Here is a 20,886-nt window from a genome sequence, read left to right on the forward strand (position 1 = left end):
TGTGCCCAGCACCCAGGGCCCTGCCTGGCCTTGCCCCTGCAGATCCAGGACTACTCCATCTGCCCTTCCCATGGAAGAGAGTCAAGGCCCTGGATCCCTTGTGAAATCATCCTGGGATTTCCCAGTCACTAGGGAGAGTAAATGCCATTTTTGCTTAAACTAGTTTATTGGGGGTTCTGCGTGTAGAAGAGAAAATTCTGGATGTGCCTTTCATTTCCATTCTGGGCCCAGCTCATGGACCCTCAGGACCCAATTGTTGATTTGACCTTGTTTTTCCGAGCCGACCCCCAGCCTCGTTGTCAGCCTTTCTCTGATCTTGGTTAGTTAGTCTGGTGTGTGGAGGCCTGCTCATTGCTTGGGCCCTGTTAGAAGTGCTGGTGACAGGAACACAGGTGTCTCACTGTATGGCCCTTATGGTGTACTCAAGGCTCAAGGCAGCTTGAGGACCAGGTGAACTTTGACCTCAGGCTCTTTCAGCCCAGGCAGCGTTTCCTCTGGCCAAAATTCCCTCTCAGTCTTCCCCTCAGAGCATTTGAGATGGACATGCCTAATACTCTCTCGTCTTCTTAATGGCCTTAACCCCCTGCCTCCACCCGCAAATACGTACTGTCAGAGTTCTCAGGGCTCTCATTCTCTGTTGTCTGCTCCAAGCTGATCACCAGAGGAAAAGGGGTCTAAGTCAGCTGCCAGAGTGCAGGCCTCTGGGTTACCTGCACTTGAAGTGAGGGGCCAGGACAGACACCTCAACAGGAAGGACGCTGACACCTGCCTGGGACAGGAAGACACTCTGACCCTATTTCTGTGATGAGGAAACTGAGGCTTTGCCTGGCTAACCTGTCCCAGGTTGTTGGACCAGGAACCAGTGGGGCCAGGATTCAAGGCTTGGCCTTCCTTGTCTACAGCCAGGATGCCTTGGTGCCATCCCGCAGCCACCCAGAGCTCAGGGTCACGAAGGTGCGTGTTTCCAGGGTGACGAGGCTCTGGTGAGCTGCTGCAGGGCTTTGCCACACCCTCCCCTCCACAGGGCCCCTGAGGACTCCATGCTCTGCGGATCTGCCGGTGCCAATGTACCCTAATCTGGGCTTGTGGTGGTCCATAGACTGCTTGCCTCAGAATCCCATGGAATGCAGAGTCCAGGGCCCCGCCCTGAGTTGGGGGCGTTGGAATCTGCATCTTAAACAAACTCCCAAGTGATTGTTATGAGCTCTGCAGTTCAGATCAACTGCCAAAGTGCATGTGTTCCTGCCAACAAATTAATCCCTTCCCCAGAAGAGCCCCCAGGGAACGCCAGTCAGTCCAGCCCAGCCTCTGAATTGATCCAGCGGCCCTAGAGGTCAGAGGAGTCTGCTGCCTTCCCAGGGTCAGTCCCAAGAGAAGGTCTTCCTCCACCTCGGGTCAGGAGAGCCTGCGGTGACCCGCAGTCCTCTGGGAGGGAACACTGTCCCCCTGCACCCCGAGGCCTGTGGACCTCGCATGGGCTCCTTGGGTGGGCACAGACCTTCCTGCTGCCTTGCTGGCACTGCAGGGTGGCCCACGTGCCCCATGGCCACCCGATGCCAGACTGCCACGAGTGGGCATGCACAGATCTGGTTCAGTAAGGCTCACAGAACCACTTTGGCTGTGGTGCGCAGCCCACTTGGGCATTGATTCAGCAGCCACCTTGTGGCAGCCATGGTCACTGGGCCTCCTGCCTTTTGGGGGGCCAGAGTCCCCATGTTTGAAGGTCCACCTCTGAAAGGAGTGCCATCCTCGTGGGATGACACCAGCATCTGGGTGACTGCCAAGGGGACGGTGTCTCAGGCCGGGGAATGTCAGGAGAGCGAGGTCACGCCTGCAATATCTACTGGACACATCACAACTCTGAGACGTCCCCTCCCACTGGGCCTCAGTTCCTCGTCTGCACCGGTCGTAGTTTGACCACCCCGTCTCTAAGGCCTCCTCCAGAGGTTCAGCCCTGCCTTGGGCCAGGTGCGGCCTCCTCCTGTGCTCCTCCCACAGGGCCAGGAGTTCCCATGGGCCTTTGCAGCGGCTTTTGTGGGGAGTGAGCCCCGTGCCAGCAGGACCTGTGTGTAAGGGCTTAGGAAGCTTTGGGCAGCAAATTAAATTTTATCCTGGTGGTCATACCCCCTCTGCCTGCACATACGCTCCCAATGCACGCTGACACACACTCACACTCTCACTCAGGCTCTCACACACACTCGCATGCCCCTACCATATGCTCCATTTCCAGTTGGGATTCTGGAGCTGTTCTCCTGTCAATGGCATTCGCTGTGACGGTTTCCCTCAACTCAAAGTCTGAGAGAAATTGGATTGAACCCACAGAAATCAGACCACTGGAATGCAGACATGGAAATGTGCCCGTGTCTGTACATACACATATTTATTTGCTGCTAAAGAGGATCTATTAGGAGCCAAAGACAGGAACCTCCTACCAGTGAATTCCTTCAGGAGGCCGTGTTCACTTTTGTGCTGTCAGGGATGACTCTGGCTTTCTAGGTCCCTTCCATGAATCTCACGGGGAGAGATGGATTGCCTTCCAGACTTTTCCATGATGACGGTTGTCAGGAATACCCGGGAGTTTTACTTAAGCTAACAAATGATTACTTTTCCCATTTGCTCTACAAACAGGCCCCTAATTAGTGAATTGGCTAATAGCAGGCGCCTCCGGGGTCGTTAGCTCTGATGGTGCTGGCACTGCTCCGGCACCGTGCCGCAGTCGGAAAGCGTGCTGTCAGGCTCCGCTACAAGCCCGAGCCGGGGCGCTGTTGCAATATTGCTCCCACTTTTTCATCTTTTACATTATCTCCTTGGGTCAAGTAAACTAAGTCCTATATCATACAGGTATGAATTAGAAATATGGGTTTTTTACTAAAAGGGCACTGAAGAAGTGGTCACAGTTCTTATGACAGCTTTTATGACACATAGTTCCATGTTTTAAAGACATGTCTAGTTAGATCTGGGAATCATTTTGGCAAGGGCATGCATCTTGCCGTGTAGCTCTGGGGTTCACGTGTGACTGCAGATCACCTGCCTGTCTCAGGCTGTGAGGACGCTCAGCCAGTGCCAGGCGTGTCAGCGCTCTGCTTTTGTGTGCAATGAGCAGGAGGGCAGTGTTGGCATGGAGCAGAGGGGGTCAGCATCCCTTCCTCTGTGCCTCCCCTGCTTTTGAGAGCCCCCCTTCCTCCGGAGAGTGGACATAAGGCCCAGCACAGTTTGTGTCCATCCTGACCACTCCAGTGATCTTGAACTGGGCGCACTCCTGGGGCAGGCTGGTCACCTCATGATGACTGGTCCTCGAGTCCTAGGATCACTCGATGACTGGTCTGTAAGCCAGGCTGAAGTTCCGGAGATGAGGACGACGTCGCATGGGGAAGCACAGAAGAGTGCAGCCTTGCCTGGTTGCCATGGTGGGAAAGGGCAGGGCGGCAACAATGGTGACAAAAGGTGCCTTGCTTTCAGGTTTTGTTACTGTACAGATTCTTGCTGCATCAGCTCAAAGCCATGTGCAGCTTAGTTTAAATGCCTATTTAAGCAAAGGCCAAAAGTCTGTTTGAAGATATAAAGGGAAAAATGGGATATTTGTAATACAAAGCTTGCAACTAGGCATGATGTAAAATTTATGACACTTTCTATGCAGTAAAAATGAATAGTGAAGCTACATTTATTTCTTCAAAAGTAGCAGAAATACATCTTGAGGAATTAAGAAAAATTATGGAAAGGTGATTATACAGCATAGCAAATCTCTAACGTGGATTAAACTGAATTGTTTAGGAGGTGAAATGCCAGCATCAACATGCATTTCAAAAGAGAGGAGAACAATGCTGGTTGGGTGGGGAGAGCTGAGCTCCTGCTTTTGCTTGGGGCTGATATGGCAGGAAGTTGCTGGATCATGGCCCAGGAATCCGCAGGATGGAAGGCTTGGCCACTCCTGCGCAGTGTATTTAGTACTTACCTATGCCGAGTGGATTATACTGGACACTCCCACACTGAACAATGCCTGCATCCGAGAGCCCAGCTCATGCCGTGTGGCTCCCACAACCCTGGTTTAGCTTCTGCTGTCTCCTCTGGTTGCCGAGCTCCCAGGGTGTCCGCACACGGCGTGTGGCCGGGGGAACCTGAGTTCAGATCCTCCCCCTGTGAGTCCCAACTCTAGGTCCTGGGACCAGTGGTTCACCTGCTCTGAGTCTCAGTTCCCTCATCTGTGTGGAGGCTGGAGAGGGAGGATAATATGAGATCATGTCTCTGGAGCTCCTAGGATGAAGCTTGGCACAGACAAGGCCCCAGAATTGTTAGTCCTGGACTGTCTAGATGCTGTCACCACTGGCCACATGTGGCTATTACATTGGATTTCACAGACCTAGTACAAAAAAGAAGAATGTAAACTATCTCAACATTGCTTGCATGTTGAAATGATAATATTTAGTTAAATAAAACATATTAATAAATTTAATTTCACCTGCTTCTTTTTACTTTTTTAATGTGGCTACTAGAAAGTTTTGAATCCCATGTATGGCCCACATTTTGTTTCCGTCGCATGTCACTGTTGGGCCCTGTCTTCCCTCACTCCTTGCCTCCCTCCCTCCCTCCCTCGTTAGTGCCCCCACCCCCGGCAGGTGCCCAGCTTGCTACACACTGGCCCCGTGTCCCGTGCCTCCCAGGCAGCCCTCCTCCTCGTAGGGAAGGCAGCCTTGCGTGGACAGGTTTTATCCCCATTGGGCAGTTACATAAACTGAGGAATGTGCTCCAGACCACGCAGGTAGAGAGCGGTGGGACAAGTGTTCTTGCAGAGCACCGTTTTCTTCCTCCATTTCAAACGTGAGGAAGCCACAATTGAAATTAAGTGCCGTTGCCAAGGTCAGAGGCCAGTTAGCAGTTGAATAGGGAGCAACCTAAGTCTCCTGGCTCTAGGCCACTGGGATTTCCCCCACGCCATGTGGCCATCTGTTTTATTGCTGAACTGCAGCAGGGTCTAAGCTGGCACTGAGCTCAACTTCCATGGAATTTGCGAGACTGAGCTTCTGAGCCCCACGCAGAGCAGCCTGGGCGGTGCAATGTGGCAACAGGTTTGGACAAGAAATGGAGCTTCACGTGATGCGACCCTCAGGACTAGTGCGCGTCTGCACCAGTCTGCAGGACCAGCGCAGGTTGTGCTGGTCTAGGAGGAAGGCGGAGGAGGGTGTGGCACCTTCAGTTCTGTTCGGGGGAATGCACAGCCTTTGGAGTCTGATCCGAGTGACCTGGGGCAACCACGCTCTCTGCTTTAGTTCAGAGTCTTCGTTTGTGTGAAGATGAGTTACACTCTGCAGGTGCACAGCACATGGTCGTGGGTTCTCCCCTGCATGCCCCTCTCTGCAAGGTCAGAAGGGTTGTTTTGTGAGTCAGTGTTCTCTCCTCATAGTTCTGTCACAGAGGACGTGGGCTGGCTCTGTATGCCTTCCGTTCTCAGTGACAACAGTGGGCTTCTATCGGTAAGAATCTGGGCGGAATGTGAGGCTCCGAAGCTTGAGAGGCTGGGGGCTGTGCATGGAGACGGCAGCGCAGCGCTCTTTCAGTCTCTTGCGGGGGTAGCTGGAATTGCAGTAACCCCTGGTGCTCGGGCCCAGGTGAGGATTTCACAGTCTAGAATCCTAAGGGAGTCGTCTCTGAGCCACGTGACTGAGAAAATGACGGATTCCCAGGCTGCCCCTCGAGGGCAGGCTGCACATGATCTTGCTTGTGGATGATCAGAAGCAAGTCGTGACCCCAAGCACCCGGAGAAACAGCTCTTCTTATCCGGGTCACTGTATACTCCCTCTCCTGGTGTGAAAAGTGCAGGCTGCAACAGAATTCATCTCCATCAGGGGAGACTGCCAAGGGGCATGAGAACATGCAGGTGGAGGGCCTGGCACGCACTGAGGAGCCGATCAGTGGTAGGTCATCTTATTTATCACTGCTGTCAGCTCTGTTAGAATCCAACATCCAGTTTAGACTTACAAGTTTCCATTTTTTATGCCATCAGCCACATTAAAAGCTGTGAAAACGAAAGGCCTCTCCTGATAGGTAAAACCCCAGCCCCCGAGGTGCCGGCACTGGTCAGCAGTGCCCCTCTTCCTCCGGGCCCATACCCGCTGGGAAGCACAGCCGGGCACAGAGGGAAGGGCAGTCTGCTGGCTTGTTCTTGGGGCCCACTTCCCTCAGGACGGCCTGCACATCAGCCCCCGTTGGTTGCCATGCGGGGTCCTCTCCGAAAGCTCTGCCTGTGCGCCACGAGGGGCAAGACGCTGCTGCCCCCAGCTCGAGCATCCAGAAGCTGCTCTGATTGCCCCATCCTCCTCCCTGCACTGCCTGTGCGGCTACTTCTGCCTTTTACTCCTTTTGCTTGAGTGCTCCCATCAATGCTTCTGTGGACAGAAGAGGAAGGCAGGCAGGAGGGCACTTGTATTTGTCAGGCCCTTCCGGCAGTCTGGGCAAACTGTGGGGCACTTTGAATATAGGATCTCATTGATCAACCCCATTCTATAGATGATCAAATTGAGAGCCTTCAAAGGGAATGGGTTTGTCCAAGGTGATAGAGCTAATGAGCAGCAGAGTCAGACTGCAGCCCACACCGGCTGCCTCCAGATCCACCACGCGGAGGGAGCTGTGGCGAGACAACCGTGCTGGGACCACACGGTGGAATCCTGAGTGCCGGGGCTTTGGGCTTTATTTTGATGCCCTGGGAAGCCTTCCTACGTGTCTGAACTTTGACATGTCATGATCAGGAAGATAACTCTAGAAGTAGTGTATTGCGTCTGTTAAACCATGACTCTCCCATCCTGTCCTTGTGCAGTTGATTATTGTTAAACCCAAGTGCAGGAAATTACATTTCTCTCTACCTGATTTCACGCTCATTTCAGCCTATTGTTCCAGCCTGTCTCTGTGTGCGCACGCGCGAGTGCATGTGGGATGATGCGTAAGCCGGGAGAAAGGAGGGAGAATGCCTTGAGATGGCTTCCTGCCATGCAGCCACTGGCTTGTGAGACACTGTGACAGCTGTGACTTGTGAGAGTGTCGAATGCAGGAACTTTCTCTCTCATGTACCTGGGCAGTGATGGAACAAGAGGGAATGCCAAAAGAACATGACTGATCTTTTCACAAACACGGCAGAATATACACTTATTCTGTTGACCCTATCTGTGAGCTAGTTGATTTGGAACTTCTATTTTAGAATTTCAGAGATAAGAACATCCTTTATTTTCTCCTTCCAATTCAACAAATATTTAGTGCTCCTTTACTCTGCCTTTCACACCCTTCTGTCTTCATCCCCTATCAGTGTTATCTATGTGTGTGTACGTAGACATAATGACACTGTAGGAAGTGGACTTTTCAAATCCATCCAGGTCGCATGCTTAGTCCTTTAGATCTACAGTGTGTAGATTTGCTGTCTACACATTGTTTGATTTGCTGTTTACTGTAGCATCTTAAGATGATCAGTGAGGGGCTGGCCCGGGGGCGTAGGGGTTGAGTTCACATGCTCTGCTTCGGCAGCCCGGGGTTCCCAGGTTCAGATCCTGGGTGCGGACCTAACACCGCTTGTCAAGCCACACTGTAGTGGTGTCCCACAGAAAATAGAAGAAGGTTGCCACAGATATTAGCTCAGCGACAATCTTCCTCAAGCAAAAAGAGAAAAATTGGCAACAGATGTTAGCTCAGGGCCAATCTCCTTCACACGCGCAAAAATGATCAGTGATAAAAAAATATTTAAATGAGCATATATCTTTATAGTTTTTCAAAATGAAAAATAATTTTGTCTTCTGTTTAGAAAAATGATGCATGAATATTGTAAAAAATGAAGCAATGCAGAAAAATATAGAGAAAGTTAAAAAAAATTTCAGATCTCTCCATGCTTGTGTTTTGGTGACATCACTGCTCACAAGAGCACAGAAACACAATGGCACATAAATGGCATCATGAGCTCGTGAGAAACAGACAGTTCAGTCTCTTCTTTCCCCTCATCCATATGCCAGGAACCTATTTCTGAATCAGTGAATGTAGATTTATCTCTTCCTTTTTAATCACCATGTTGTTCTTCTCTGTGATCATACCAGAATTTATGTAGCCAATCCCTTATCGATGGATCCTTGGGTGTTTTCCAATTTTTTACCGATGTAATGAGTACTGCGACAAACAGCCCTGACTGTCTCTGTGCGTTTGTTTAAACCCTTCTAGAGGGAACTGTTGGGTCAAAGGACACACATGCACAAGACTATGTATTCATATATTTATCTGTTTACATTTTGTCAACCGGCCCTCCAGAACAACAGAGGTTCTGTACCGATTTTTACTCCAAACAAGGATGCCAGAGGATGTCCATTTTTCCAAGACTTCCCAACACAAGATTGTAACATTTCTAAAAAACGTCTTTGCCAATCTCAAAAACAACGACAAACAAGCAAAACTTCTCCCTTTTAAAACTCCTCATGTTGATGGCCATATGTATTTCTTCTTTTGTGAATTGCTTACTTATGGCCTTTGCCCATTTTTCCTTGTTATTCCTTTTTAAAAAGTCTTTGTATAATGGTGTTATTAATATTGTATCATTTTTTGTTGTGACTGTTTTGCCAGTTAATCTTTTGTTTAACTTCTGCCCTTTGGAAGTTGATTTGGGCACAGGGATCAAAAGTATTTTTGTTGTTGATTTTTCTACTTGTGACTTATGTTATATTCAAGGGCCTTCCCTCTCCCAATATCCACATTTTTAGGATTCATACCTCTATAGTTTTATTCCCTGTCATTAAATCATTGTTCCAGATGACCCTGCTGTGGTTCATTTAGGTGTAGGATGTAAAGTACAAAAAACATCTGGTTTTTTCCCAAATGAGGAGTCCTTTGTCACCTTAACAGTGCTATAAGATTCCACCCAATCATATGCTAAATTCCTCAGGTCTGTTTCCAGACCCTTTCCCAGAGCACACATTTTGAGCTTGTTTAAGACATGTTATGCAGCTACGGTTATTTAAAATATTAAATATCCGGCAGGGCAAGTTCTTCTACCTTGACGATTTTGGCCAACTTTTTTTTCAGACGAATTTAGAATCACTTTGTCAAACTCCTCCTGCACCCCTCCCAACTGGAAAAAAAAAAAAAATCTGATGGGCTCTTTTTTGGGATAAATGCATCCTTTTGAATGCATTTAGTCCTCTCAAATTGTCCTTATTGTGTGTTTGTTTCACTTTGAGATAATTTGAAACTCATGGAAAGGTGGCCAGGGTAGTACCAAGAATCCCTGCTGCTCCTTAACCCGGATCCCCTGCCTGCTCACGTGTTAGGAGTTTGCGTCCTCACCTTTTCCCTCTAGATGAAAATGTCGTCTTCTTCTGACACAGTGACCTGTAGTCCCTGAGTATTCCAGTCCGTTGCGTACCTCCCAAGGGCATGTCCTCCGTGGCCACACACCCCCTTCCAGTCAGGAGCCTCATACTGACTCAGCACAGACCACACGCACATTTCACCTGCTGCCTACCATCCTCTCTTTTCCTTTCTGGTCCAGGATCCGCCTAAGAGTTTGTACTGCTCTTACGCGTCATGCGCCGTCAGTCTCCTTCAGTGTGGAACGATTCTTTAGTCTTTCCTGGTCTCTCATGACCTTGACAGTCTTAAAGAATACAGGCCTTTCCTGCCATAGGGTGACCCTAACCTAGGTCCACTGGATGATCCCTCCTGACCAGACTCAAACCATGCATTCTTGGCGGGAAGACCTTTCACAGCACGTCCCATCCTACCACTGGCGATGTTGACCCTGACTGGTCACCTTGGCATCCACCTGGTCTCTTTGCTGCAAGGCTGTGTTCCCCTTTGTCTTTGATTAGTACTTTGAGGGGAGATGCTCCACAGTATGCCCATATCCTGATCCTTATCAGACCTCACCCATCAGCCTTGGCTTCCAGGATGGTTCTCACTGAGTTAGCCACCACAGTAATGGTTGCCAAATGGTGATTATTGATTTCCGTTGTTTCTTTTACATTTATTAATTGACACTCAATTAGAGGAAGAATTTTCCCTTCTCCGCCATTTGGCTAGGTATTCATTTATTTGCTTATGTTAGTAAAAAATCAGGGATTCGCAATTACTCATTGGATTGTAATATATACTCTCATTTATTTTGATACTCAGAAGGTTCTAGATTTGGTCCTTCAAACAGACTCTTCCGTCCTTTTAATGTCTCTTCATTCTCGGAGCACTTCTTTACTTTCTGGCACAAGGTGTTCCAGAATTATCCCAGGCCCAGCCCTGGAGTCAGCCACTTCCCCAATGAGCCCTGTTCCTTTTACTGGAGAATAGTATTTAGAAACCATGATCTGAGCATTGGTGTGCTTGTTGCTACTGGAATGTCAGTGTTTCTAGGTGTTCTCTGTGGATAGAGCGAGGAGCGTGTGTGTGCATATGCACAAGCATACCTAGATATTTATATGCGTGTGAGTATATGTACACACATGTATTCATCTATAAGGATTTCCGCATCTGTCTGTATATATGAAGTTCACATTGATACCTTCAGTTCTAATACCGAGGGTTCTTTGTAGCCTTCTCCATGCTTAGACACCCCTTCTCAGAGCGAGAGGCCTGGCTCTTGTTATCCTCAGCATGCGTGCTTATTTGCTCAATCACTGAACTTCTGTGCTCAGTGTAACCAACCTCCCAACTGTTCTGGCTGCCTTTCTACCCACCGCCTCCACATCCTCACCCACTGCCCCAGCTGCAGGCACACCACTGCCCCCACCCCCCGGTGGTCCCTCCTCCCCACCCAGCTTCTCCTGGGACAGCAAAGGAAGGTGGAAGGAAAAGGCGTCCATCCTTTCTGTTTTGAGAACAGCTCCAGTCTTCCAGAGACTTCAGGTTGATGGGAATTAGGACAGGGAGGTGTGGCCCTCTTCCCACCACTGCATGGCTGTGGGATGTGACCACGTCCCTCCATCTTGCTGGTTTGGGCTTCCTCACCTTGGGTCAGGTTGTGATAGGGGTTTCGCCAGACTCCAGCAACCCGCAGCCAATTCTGAGATCATGCGGAGGGAAACCAGTTCTGGTTCAAAGCCAAGATGTGGCATTAGAGGATGAGACTGATTTTTCTGGGTGCCTTCTAATGAAGGACACTGCCAACAGCCCCTTCTTGTCCTTAGTGACATTTGAGGGAAAGGCAATGCCCTGGAGGACCCCCTTTGCTCCTCTCATGTCACAGTCAGTGGACAAGGAGGAGGGCTGTTGTCCTTCCTGTCTCCCACGTAGTAAGTCAGGCCCCATGGTGGGAGCTCCCTCCCTGTGGAGTGCCCAGGGTTAGCCAGAGGAGCTGTGACTTTCTATGCGGGTGGGTTTCCCAGTGTGTGGGGGAGACCATGGCTTGAGGGGAGGGACTCACAGGGAGCCCGCTGCCAACTCTGTACTGTCTGTTTATTCTTTGCGATTATGTGTCAGATTTCAGCTGATAAAACATTTCTACAATTTAGAAGACAGTGAGGAAAAGCTCTGTAAGGATGAGTGAAGGAGATAAGGTTCAGAGTGATCATTTACCCTGGGGCCCAGTGGGGCCCCTCTGGTGGGGATGGGAAGTAGGCAGAGTTTCAGGCAGAGTCTGAGTTAGTGGATATCCAGGGGACAAGGGGAGGAGGCCCCAGATGCGAGGCAGCTCCGGTGGTGGCAAGAGAGAGGATGTGGTCTCTGCAGGCTGGCCATGAGGGGCAAGGCAGGAGGAAGCATGGAGGTTGTTCCTGAGGCCCAGGCCAGGTGTCTAGGGTGGAGGGGGGCGGTGACAAAAAGGAGCCCAGAAGCATCTTGAGGGGCATGAGGGGCTCAAGGCTTCACTTTGGGTTCCACTACACAGAGCGGGTACAGGAAGCCAGAGGTAGGACAGCACTGGCCAGAGCCTGAGGGGCAGCTGCAGGAATGCCTGCAGGGAGGAGCAGGTGTGTCCAGGGCTTTGACCCAGGCCTCCTTCCGCACCAACAAGGTGCTCCTGTCTGACACTCACATGACTGGGTTCACTTCTTGCCTCCCTGTCCCTATGTCACGTGTGGGGAGACAGCTCTGTCACCAAAGCAGGCAGCATTGCAAACCCTTTCCTGTACTTGAGTGACAGGCTGAAGGGGTAAATGTTGGCGCTCCTGTGCCTACGCTTGGGGTCGAGCACAGCCCACCCGGCTGCTCTAACTCTGCTGGTGGCTGTGGACAGGCAGGAGGGCTGTGTGTGGTCCAGTCCAGCCCCTAAAGGGAAGCTCCTTGGTTTGTTCATTCACAGTCAGTCTTGAGCACCTGGTGCAACGAAGGTGTCCTGGAGCCGTATGGGTCCCACCCGTGGGGCTGGGGACCAGGGCAGAAGCAGTGAGGGCCATGCCTTTTGGAGACTTGCCCAAAGGCTGCCAGTGAGGGGTGGTATGAAGGAGTCACAGGGGACAGCTGGGTGGGTGCCATGGCCCAGGCGGGACGTGAGGGAGGCTAGCAGCAGGAAAGTGCTTTGGATTGGGAGCAGGCAAGATGGGGAAAAGGCTGGAAAGCAGGGTGTAGTGTGGCCCAGCACAGACGCACCTCCTTAAAGAGGCTCAGGGTGGATGGCCTGGGGCTGGCCTGCCAGGTTATAAAGGCACCACACTGGGCCTGGCAGCCGCCTGGCCGGTCAGGAGGATGGGCCTCTGCCCCGAGAAGCCGTAGGATGGAACCCCAGAGACTCTTCACTACTGACGCGCTGACCGCCACAGCTGATTTTTAGAGTGTGCAGTTCACACTCGGTGTCAGGTGAGGACCTGTGCAAACAGAGGTGACGACTGCGGTTCCTGCCCTTGGGCACCCCCTGTCCAGTGGGGAGGCGGCTCTGCACAGGTTTGGCTGCAGATGCTCGGTGCCCTCATGGGTGGTGGTCAGTGCCAGCACCCTCATAGGTGAGCATGGCTGCAGAGCAGAGACCACACTGGATCAGTCACACTTCCCTTCAGTCAGAAAGGAAGGAGCCTGGCAGCATGCTCCCAGGAGCGCCCATGAGATAGCAGCAAGCGCACAGTGGGCCGGCTGGGGAAGGATGCCTTGGCCAGCATCCCTACCGAAGACGTGCTTGTGTAGTGCGGGGCGGGGATGTTGCAGAGAAGGAAGAGGGGTGCCAAGGTGCAGCCTGGGGAAACTCGGGGCATGTCAAGAGGATGGCCACAGCATATTCTCTCACCACCTATTTGTTTAGCACCTGCAGCACTGATCAGGGCTGGGAATAAACGAGCCACGAGAGGAGTGTGCGGGCCAGAGAAGGGACAGCAGTGTGACCTGTGATAGCCCTGTGCGCTGTGGCCCCCACGGACAGGCTCCAGCAGGCACAGCCGCAGGCACAGCACAGACACACAGTAGGTCCTCAGCTGGCGTCTGTAGCACTCCCATTCCCAGCACAAAAAGCACCTTCGTCCTCCTCGGGGCCTAGGGGCTTTGCAGCAGAGGCACGTGGAGCTGGAGTGGAGGCAGGTCTCTCTGCGGGCCGCCTGGTGGCCAGGGGCCTGACACTGACAGCCAGGGATGTGGAGGCAGGAGGGCTTGCACGTGCTTGCACCCAGAGGCCCGAGAGAACCAGTGTGTTCAGGAGAAGCAACAGGTCCCCGGTTAGAGCAGAGAGGGTGGCTTGGGTGTGGCAAGAGCCCCAGCAGAGAGGTAGGGCACATGGTGAAGGGCTTGGAGCACCATATGAAGGGCACCAGATCCCAGCAATAGGAGCCTTGTTAGTCACGCTGGGCTGGAGTGGAGGGTAGTGGAGGGTATAGATGGTAGGAAGCCAGTGTGGAGTCCAGGACAGGTAGCGGGGGGTCTGAATTAGGACAGAGGACACAAGGAAGTGAGAACAGACTCCTAAGAGCCTTGGGAGCCAGAGCAAGCAGGACTCTGCCCTTCACTTTTGTGGACCCCAGTGTGGTCCTCGCCTCCTTCAGGCAGCCTCCCTCTCCTCTGGTCCCCTTGACTCGGGTGACCCCTGGGCCACGTCCTGTCAGAACCGTGGGCCTCCCCTCCGTGGCCCTTCCCCGTTACATGTGCGTGTGCATGCGTGTGTGTGAAGTGACAGTCCCAGGGAAGAACCCTGTCACAAGCAGCCTCTTCACAGAGTAAGTGGCAGCCAGGGGCCAACTGGTGCTCGTCCCCTTGGGAGCGGAGCTCTGCTCGGCTCTCAGCAGAGGGGCCTTCTCACCAGGCCCTGGCTCTCAAATCACCGCCTCCCGCCTGAGGGGCGGGGCAGCCGGCGGCCGGCAGTGAGCAGCTGATAGTGATCCTGTGTGGCATGTTGATCGATGGCAGGGTCTTTGGGCTCCACTTACCCGGGCTGACTGGCACATCGTCGATAGCAGCCAGTTGACCAAGTCCGTAGTAACTAGCTGGGCTCGTCACCACCTCAGCCCTTAGCCACGGTCAAAGCGAAAACCTCTCCTCCACAGCTAGATTGCATGTGACAAAGATGAATGTCTCATTCACTTGGAATCTCCTTACTGCTGCCTGTAATAAAAAGCCGGCTCCATATATTTACCCCCTGCCGATGCTTCTCTGAAATTAAATATCAGGAGGACATATAATAGCCCAATTCCACACCAGGCCAATATTATCAGATTGATGTCGGCAGTGATAACAGAAGAAGGATAAGTTGATGAGATTTCATTATTAAATAAGAGCGCACACAGAGGGTTTGGGACTGTGCATGTGAGGACGCTGCGTGCGCTCGGGCATAACAGCCGACTGCGTTTCTTCACGAGACCCTCTCCCTGCCACCTCAGAGGCGGGAGGGATGGCCGCCTGCCCTCGGCCCGCCTGCTGGCACCAGCGCCATGACGGGAGATGCTGTCCCTGCTTTCCCCAGGCTGGCCTCACTGGTGGGATGTCCTCTCCTTCCTTTTTCCTTCCACCTTTCCAGTTGACTCTGCTCTTTGTCGTCAGCTTTGTTCACCCGCACATCCAGTGTCTTCCTTGCTCCCCTCCTGTGGACCCAGGCCTGCCAGCCCTCCACCTCACCAGCCCTGCCCACTCCCCACTCTGAGTCAGCAGACTTCTGGCTCCATTCGGGAACCCTGCGTCCTGTGTGGTTTGGGGCAAGTGTCTTTGTTTCTTGTTTGTACCCTTGATGGTTTCTTCTTTGGAGATTTTTTGGAATTTTCCAAAAGCAAGAGTGGAGCTAAGAGGGACACACTGTGGAGAGTAAGGGCTGTGGAGCCTAACACACCAGGCTCTTATCCTGGCTCTATCTCACTGCTGTGTGACCTTGGGCAAGTCACTTAACCTCTCTGAGACTAGTGTCTCCATCTACAGAATGAGACAGTAATGCCCAGGCTCACGGGGTTGTTGTGGACATGCTTAGGACCTAGCATGCAGTAGATCCTGGTAGGTGTTGGTTCTCAGAATGACCAGGACCACAGGCCTGCCCAGATGCAATCTCAGACGAGGCCATATTTTCCACCCAGGCCGTTTACTGAGATGGAAGCATACTCCTCATCATCTCCCCTCCCATAGCCTGAGCCTCAGCACAGATCTCTCCCTCCAGGAAGGCTTCCTGGTCGTGAACTGCAGCTCCTCCACTTGTCGATTAGCTAAGGTACGGCGAGTCAGAGGAACCCAGTTCTTCTCTAAGTGGAGGTGATACCTCGGATGGGGGGCGCAGAGACCAGACCCTGTGCAGACCGTGAGCCTGGCCCTGCATGGATGCTCGTTAAAGGTAGCTGCTGTGGCCCAGGGGTGGCTCTCTAGGGCGGGAGGGGACCTGTTCCCTGCCCTTCTCCAGGCTTCTAGCGTTGCCAGCAGGCGCTGGCATCCCTCGGCTAGTAGGTGCATTGCTCTAGTCTCTGCCTCTGTCCATACATGGCCTTCTCCCTGTGTCTCTGTGTCTTTTGTCCTCTGTTTTGTTTTAAAGATTGACACCTGAGCTAACAACTGTTGCCAATCTTCTTTTTTTTCCTTCTTCTCCTCAAAGCCCCCCCAGGTAATAGTTGTATATTTTTAGTTGTGGGTCCTTCTCGTTGTGGCATGTGGAACACCGCCTCAGCGTGGCCTGATGAGTGGTGCCATGTCTGCGCCCGGAATCCGAACCAGCGAAACCCTGGGCCACTGAAGCAGAGCGTGTGAACTTAACCACTCGGCCACGGGACTGGCTCCTCTCGTCCTCTTATAAGGACACCAGACATTGGATTAGGGGTCCTCCCTACCCCAGAATGGCCTCATCCTACCTAATTGTATCTGCAATGACCCTGTCTCCAATTAAGGTCACATTCTGTGGTTTTGAGGAGGACATAAATTTTGGGGAGAGACTCTCCAACCCACTGACCTTCACACGTGTGCAGATAGTTCTTAGGAGCCCTTGACCCCACAACCTCATTAAGTTGTTTTCTCTAGAAAACGTTTTTGGTTACAAGTGACAGACTCCCAATCTGAGCTAACATAAGCCAAAGATTGAGTGTGTGAGCCTGAGCTACAGGAAAGCTAAAAACAGTTCCTAGCTGTGAACTGAGAAGCCCAAATGGTGTGAGGGTCTGTTTCCTCCTGGCTCGTGGCCATGGCTGTTGGAGGACCAGTGTTATGTCTTTCCTGAGGGGATGTGGTTTCAGCCCAGTCCCTTTCGTTGGGCCTGTGAGGCTGTGCAACTGTACTAGCCCAGGCTTGATCTTGTGGACTGGAACCCTGCCCCCAGGCCAGGGAGGGCAGAGCCCTGTGGGGTGGAGGGGAGATGCTAGAAGCTGCAAATAGTACATCTGCTTCCTGGGGTGGCCATACTGTGTGAATCAGGTGCAATAATGATGAGTGTGTGGCACAGCTGCTGCTTCATAGAGCTGAGTTCCCTTCCCTCCTGATGGCCCTGCATGGCGGAGTCTCGGGAATGGTCACCTGGGCACCCTTCAGGGCACAGCCAGTTACATGCTTTCACCATGCAGCTCCGAGCCTGCCCTGGGGTCTCCAAGCCCTGTATGGAGACAGACAGGTGGATGTCTTAGAATCCAGTGGTGTGCATGCCTATGAGGGCATACCAAAGATGTTTCTGCAGGCAGGGAAGGCTACGCAAAGCTTTGCCCCACGGATGGGGGAGTGAGACCCTATCCATGAGAGAAGGAACTAATGTGAACAGGAGGAGCCCCTGGGTCCCCAGGTCATGTTCTGGGTGCTTCCACCTGGGGCATCTATGCCTGGGGAAAAGTGGGAGTGAGGCCAAGAGGCCAGCGGGCCACCAAAGGCCTGAGACCAATGTTCTCACCCAGCTCGTGAGTTGCTAGGGACACAGCCTGCCCTCTTAGGGCGTTTGGGCTGGTGGCACAGTGATGTCGATCACACAGCTAAACACAGATGACAGATGGCAGTACCAGGGTGTGTGGGGGCTGCTCCAGGGCTGTGAGAATGAAGTGGGCAGTGGGTCTGCAGTAAGGCTCAGAACTGAGAGTTGGCCCTGCTTGTCAGATGGTGACCACGAGCAAGCTGCTGGACCTCTCTGAGCACCGTTTCTTCATTTAAGATAAGCTAAGGAAAAGTACAGCTGGGGATGCCAAGGTGAAGATATGCTCTGTGCCCTTTGGGCACTGACAGCCTATGGGGGTGAGGCAGAAGGAAGCAGATCTCGAGACGGTAGGGAGTGGCATGCAGGAGGAAAGCTGGTAGAGCAAGGGGGAGCTGGTCCTTGAAGGCCTGGGCACTAGTGGGAGGAGGAGGACTGTCCACAAGGATCGTTAGTGCCGATGAGAAGGCCTGGGGGAGTCTGCTCTGGGAACCTCCCAGAAGTGGAGGGGTGAAGGGCAGAGGGGGCAGGACACATGCAGGTTTGGCCTCCGCAAACCTGAGCCAGAGGTCAGGTGGAGCGTCCGAGCCGAATAGAGGCCTCTGGGGATGGAGCATGGAGGATAGTTGAGGCAGGGAGAGCAGTGAGTAGCATCTAGAGCCACCCAGGTAAGGGTAATTTAGATCACCAGGGATGGGGAGAATGCGTTTGGGAGGTGGAATGGATGCATCTTCAGTTTTCAGTTTGATTGGAGAGGTAGGGCTGGTATAGTTAGAAGGTACGAGAAAGACATCAGGAATGAAGGTGGGGGAGAAATCTAGAATGAGGACAAGAAGGACAGGTCTAGAATGAAGACAAGAGGGAGACATCTAGAGTGAAGACAAGAGGGAGACACCCAGAATGGAGGCAAGGGGGAGACCCCCAGAATGGAGGCAGGGGGAGACCCCCAGAATGGAGGCAGAGCAATGCCACTCACCCAACAGGAAACTCGGGAGGGGACACAGCTTTCTTGGTGCTAAACGGTGAATTCTGAGGAGGAAATGGTGAGTCGGAGTAACGCGGGATGCTCGGATGGAAGGCTCCAGGGGGCTTTGCGATACTGGGGTCTTGAGCTCTGGAAGGCAAATTGTTGGCAAGGACCTGGGGCTTAGCAGTTGGGGAAGGAGAATTCAGGGGTGGCAGGAGTGGTTGATGAGAGCCCGGGGGTCTGCACAGCAAAGGGAAAGGGGCGAGAGGCCTTTGTGCCCAGAGTGGGTGGGGAGGGGTGCGGCTGCCTGGAGGCAGAAAGGATCCCCGTTTGTGGTGCTTGGTGGTGAGAGTGATGCCCCCTTCTCAGATAGGGAATGGGGCGGCGGTCCGCAGTGTTCAGGGGTGGCTCTTCACCACTGTGCTTGTGGGCCTGACTGCATGGTGCCGTGGGCTGGGCAGTGTTTTATTCCTGGCTGAGGCTTTCCTTTGTCTAATGTTCGTATTCAGTGCTCCTACCATGGGAGCACGTCACCCCCAGCACAGAGGTAGACCTCTGGTTCAAGGGCAGCACGGGGAGTGATACTGAGTACCCAGAGGTGGTCTTGGTGTCGGTGCAGCCTGTTAGCCTCTCTGAGGCCTCACTCCCCAGCATGTGACTGGTCAGCATGGGGGACCTGTTGTCCAAGTGGACAAGGCAGTGCTTGGAGTCGGGTGGTTTCCGCTTCCTCCTCGCCGTGTGCCCCGCCTGTGGCCATCACGCCCGCTCTCGGGGCTGTCAGGGAGGCGAGGTGTGGAAGTCCTTTGTGCAGGCAGAGCAGCATTCAGCCCATTTCTTGAGTGCCCATGACACCGTGGGCCTGGAGGCTGTGCTGGTGTTGGGGACAGGCCCTGTGTGCTGTGTCCCAGGCCACTCTGTGCAGTGGGGCCCTCCCTATCTGACTCCTGACCACACAGTGGAGAGGGGCAAAGCCAGAGCTTTGCCCCACGTTTGTCTGACCCCAAAACCTGTGCTGTCCTTGCTGGCCCACAGGGTGCCTCGCTCAGTGGTCTGTGGCCTCCTTAGAGAACGGATGCTGTCATTGGAACCTTAAGATTCCTGGGAGAGAGGCACCAGTGCGGCCTGGGCAAGATCTGGACTGTGCGGAATGATTTCAAGGCTTAGGTTATAGGGAGAGGCATGTGTTCAGACATGTCCCACCTTCAAGTCTCCATCTGGAGTCCCAGCCCCCAAAGCCTTATTGTCTTAGCTCTGCTCCACCAGCTGCCACCGGTCACACCTGCCTCCCTTCCTCAACCCTTCCCCCCACCCCACCCTGACCCCTGCCCCGCCTCGGCCTCCCACGCTGACAGCCAGAGTGCTAATCAGAGCGGCACTTCACAGTGCACACTGTCACACACTCACCTGTCTGGCTTTCGTCACTGCCAGCACGGGCAGTGTTCCCATGGTGTGGATGAGGAGAGTAGGGGCTGGTGAGGTGAGCCGACTGCCTTACCATTGCACTCGAGGCCTTCAGACTTGGGTGACGTGAACCCCCTCAAAACCACACAGACCGTTAGATCTTACTACGCAAAGAGCATGCTCACGGCAGTGAACGGCCCTCAGACAGGGGACCAGGACTCATCCCAATCGCTGGAGAGTTCACAGCACACTCGGGATACATTTATTGTGTATTTGTCGAGCAGCTGTTCACAGACTGGATGTTTCTAAAAGTCTGAGCCGTTTTGTATGCAGTGCAAACAAGGTTGCCATGGACCAGGGCCGGCAGGGCTCTGCTTGGGTGGAAGGCACCTGTTTTCGTCAACAGTCCTACCCATGCCCCGCCCGGCCCTGCTTCAGAGGAAGCCTTGTATTTGGAGAGCTCCGCTCTCCCCATCCTACCCGATTCAGAGCCGTTTTGCAAGCAAATGGGTGGAATTTCTTCTAGTTGACATTTACCTGCCAGTCTGTCTCCTCCTATTGTTCCTGTCCCAGAGGAGAGGCCTCTACAGTCCCAACGGTGGTACTGGTGTGGAAGCGATGGGTTTCACCACGGCCCAGTTTCTCCTGAATCGGGTGTCCACTGGGTGTTCCGTGAGGTTTGCCCTCAAAACACATGGGCCCTTGTCCAGGGATCTGAAGCCACAGGAGAAAGGGACCGAGGGCGAGGGATGAGTTGTGAAGCGACTGCTCTGCCCACTGACAAGCTGCAAAGTGAGAGCCAGGGTCTCTGCTGCAGGTCTGAGGGGCGCTGTGGGCCGCACCGCTTGTCCTGTCCAGGACACCCCTCTCCACGCACACCTGTTAGGCTCACACAGACTCGCAGCTGAGGGCAGCTCTGCCTCCACGGGCCCGGCGCTCCCCGACTACGGGTGCCTGCTGTGTGCCCACCAGCAGCTGGGCTGCGGCAGGAGCGGGCACTCGGGGGCATGTGATGGGAGCGTGCCGCCTCAAGGGAGTCCAAAAGAGGGAGCCAACCTGCGCCCTCGGGGAGCTGCTGGTGTCGTGGGACGGCTGGTCAGCAGGAGCAGGAAGGGCTGGTGAGAAAGGGCGGCAAAGGGGCTGGGGTGGGGGAGCCGAGGAGCAGACGCGGCCTCACAGGCTTCTCCCTGCTGGGGACAGGGCTGATGCAGGCAAGGAGCGTCGTGCCTCCCAGAACGGCCCCCAGAGGTGGGAACAAGGAGAGGAAGATAGTTTGGGTGGGGGCAAAAAGCGCAGAGCTCTGGCC

The 20,886-nt window shown here is 53.3% G+C and overlaps 1 protein-coding gene across 4 annotated transcripts in view; it reads left to right on the forward strand.

Annotated features, from left to right (window-relative positions):
* Positions 1 to 20,886, forward strand: part of CHCHD6 (coiled-coil-helix-coiled-coil-helix domain containing 6) — a 252,155-nt gene that overhangs the window by 225,808 nt on the left and 5,461 nt on the right. The window lies entirely within an intron of this gene.

Source organism: Equus caballus, chromosome 16 (assembly GCF_041296265.1).
Source record: "Equus caballus isolate H_3958 breed thoroughbred chromosome 16, TB-T2T, whole genome shotgun sequence".
Lineage (NCBI taxonomy): Eukaryota > Metazoa > Chordata > Mammalia > Perissodactyla > Equidae > Equus > Equus caballus.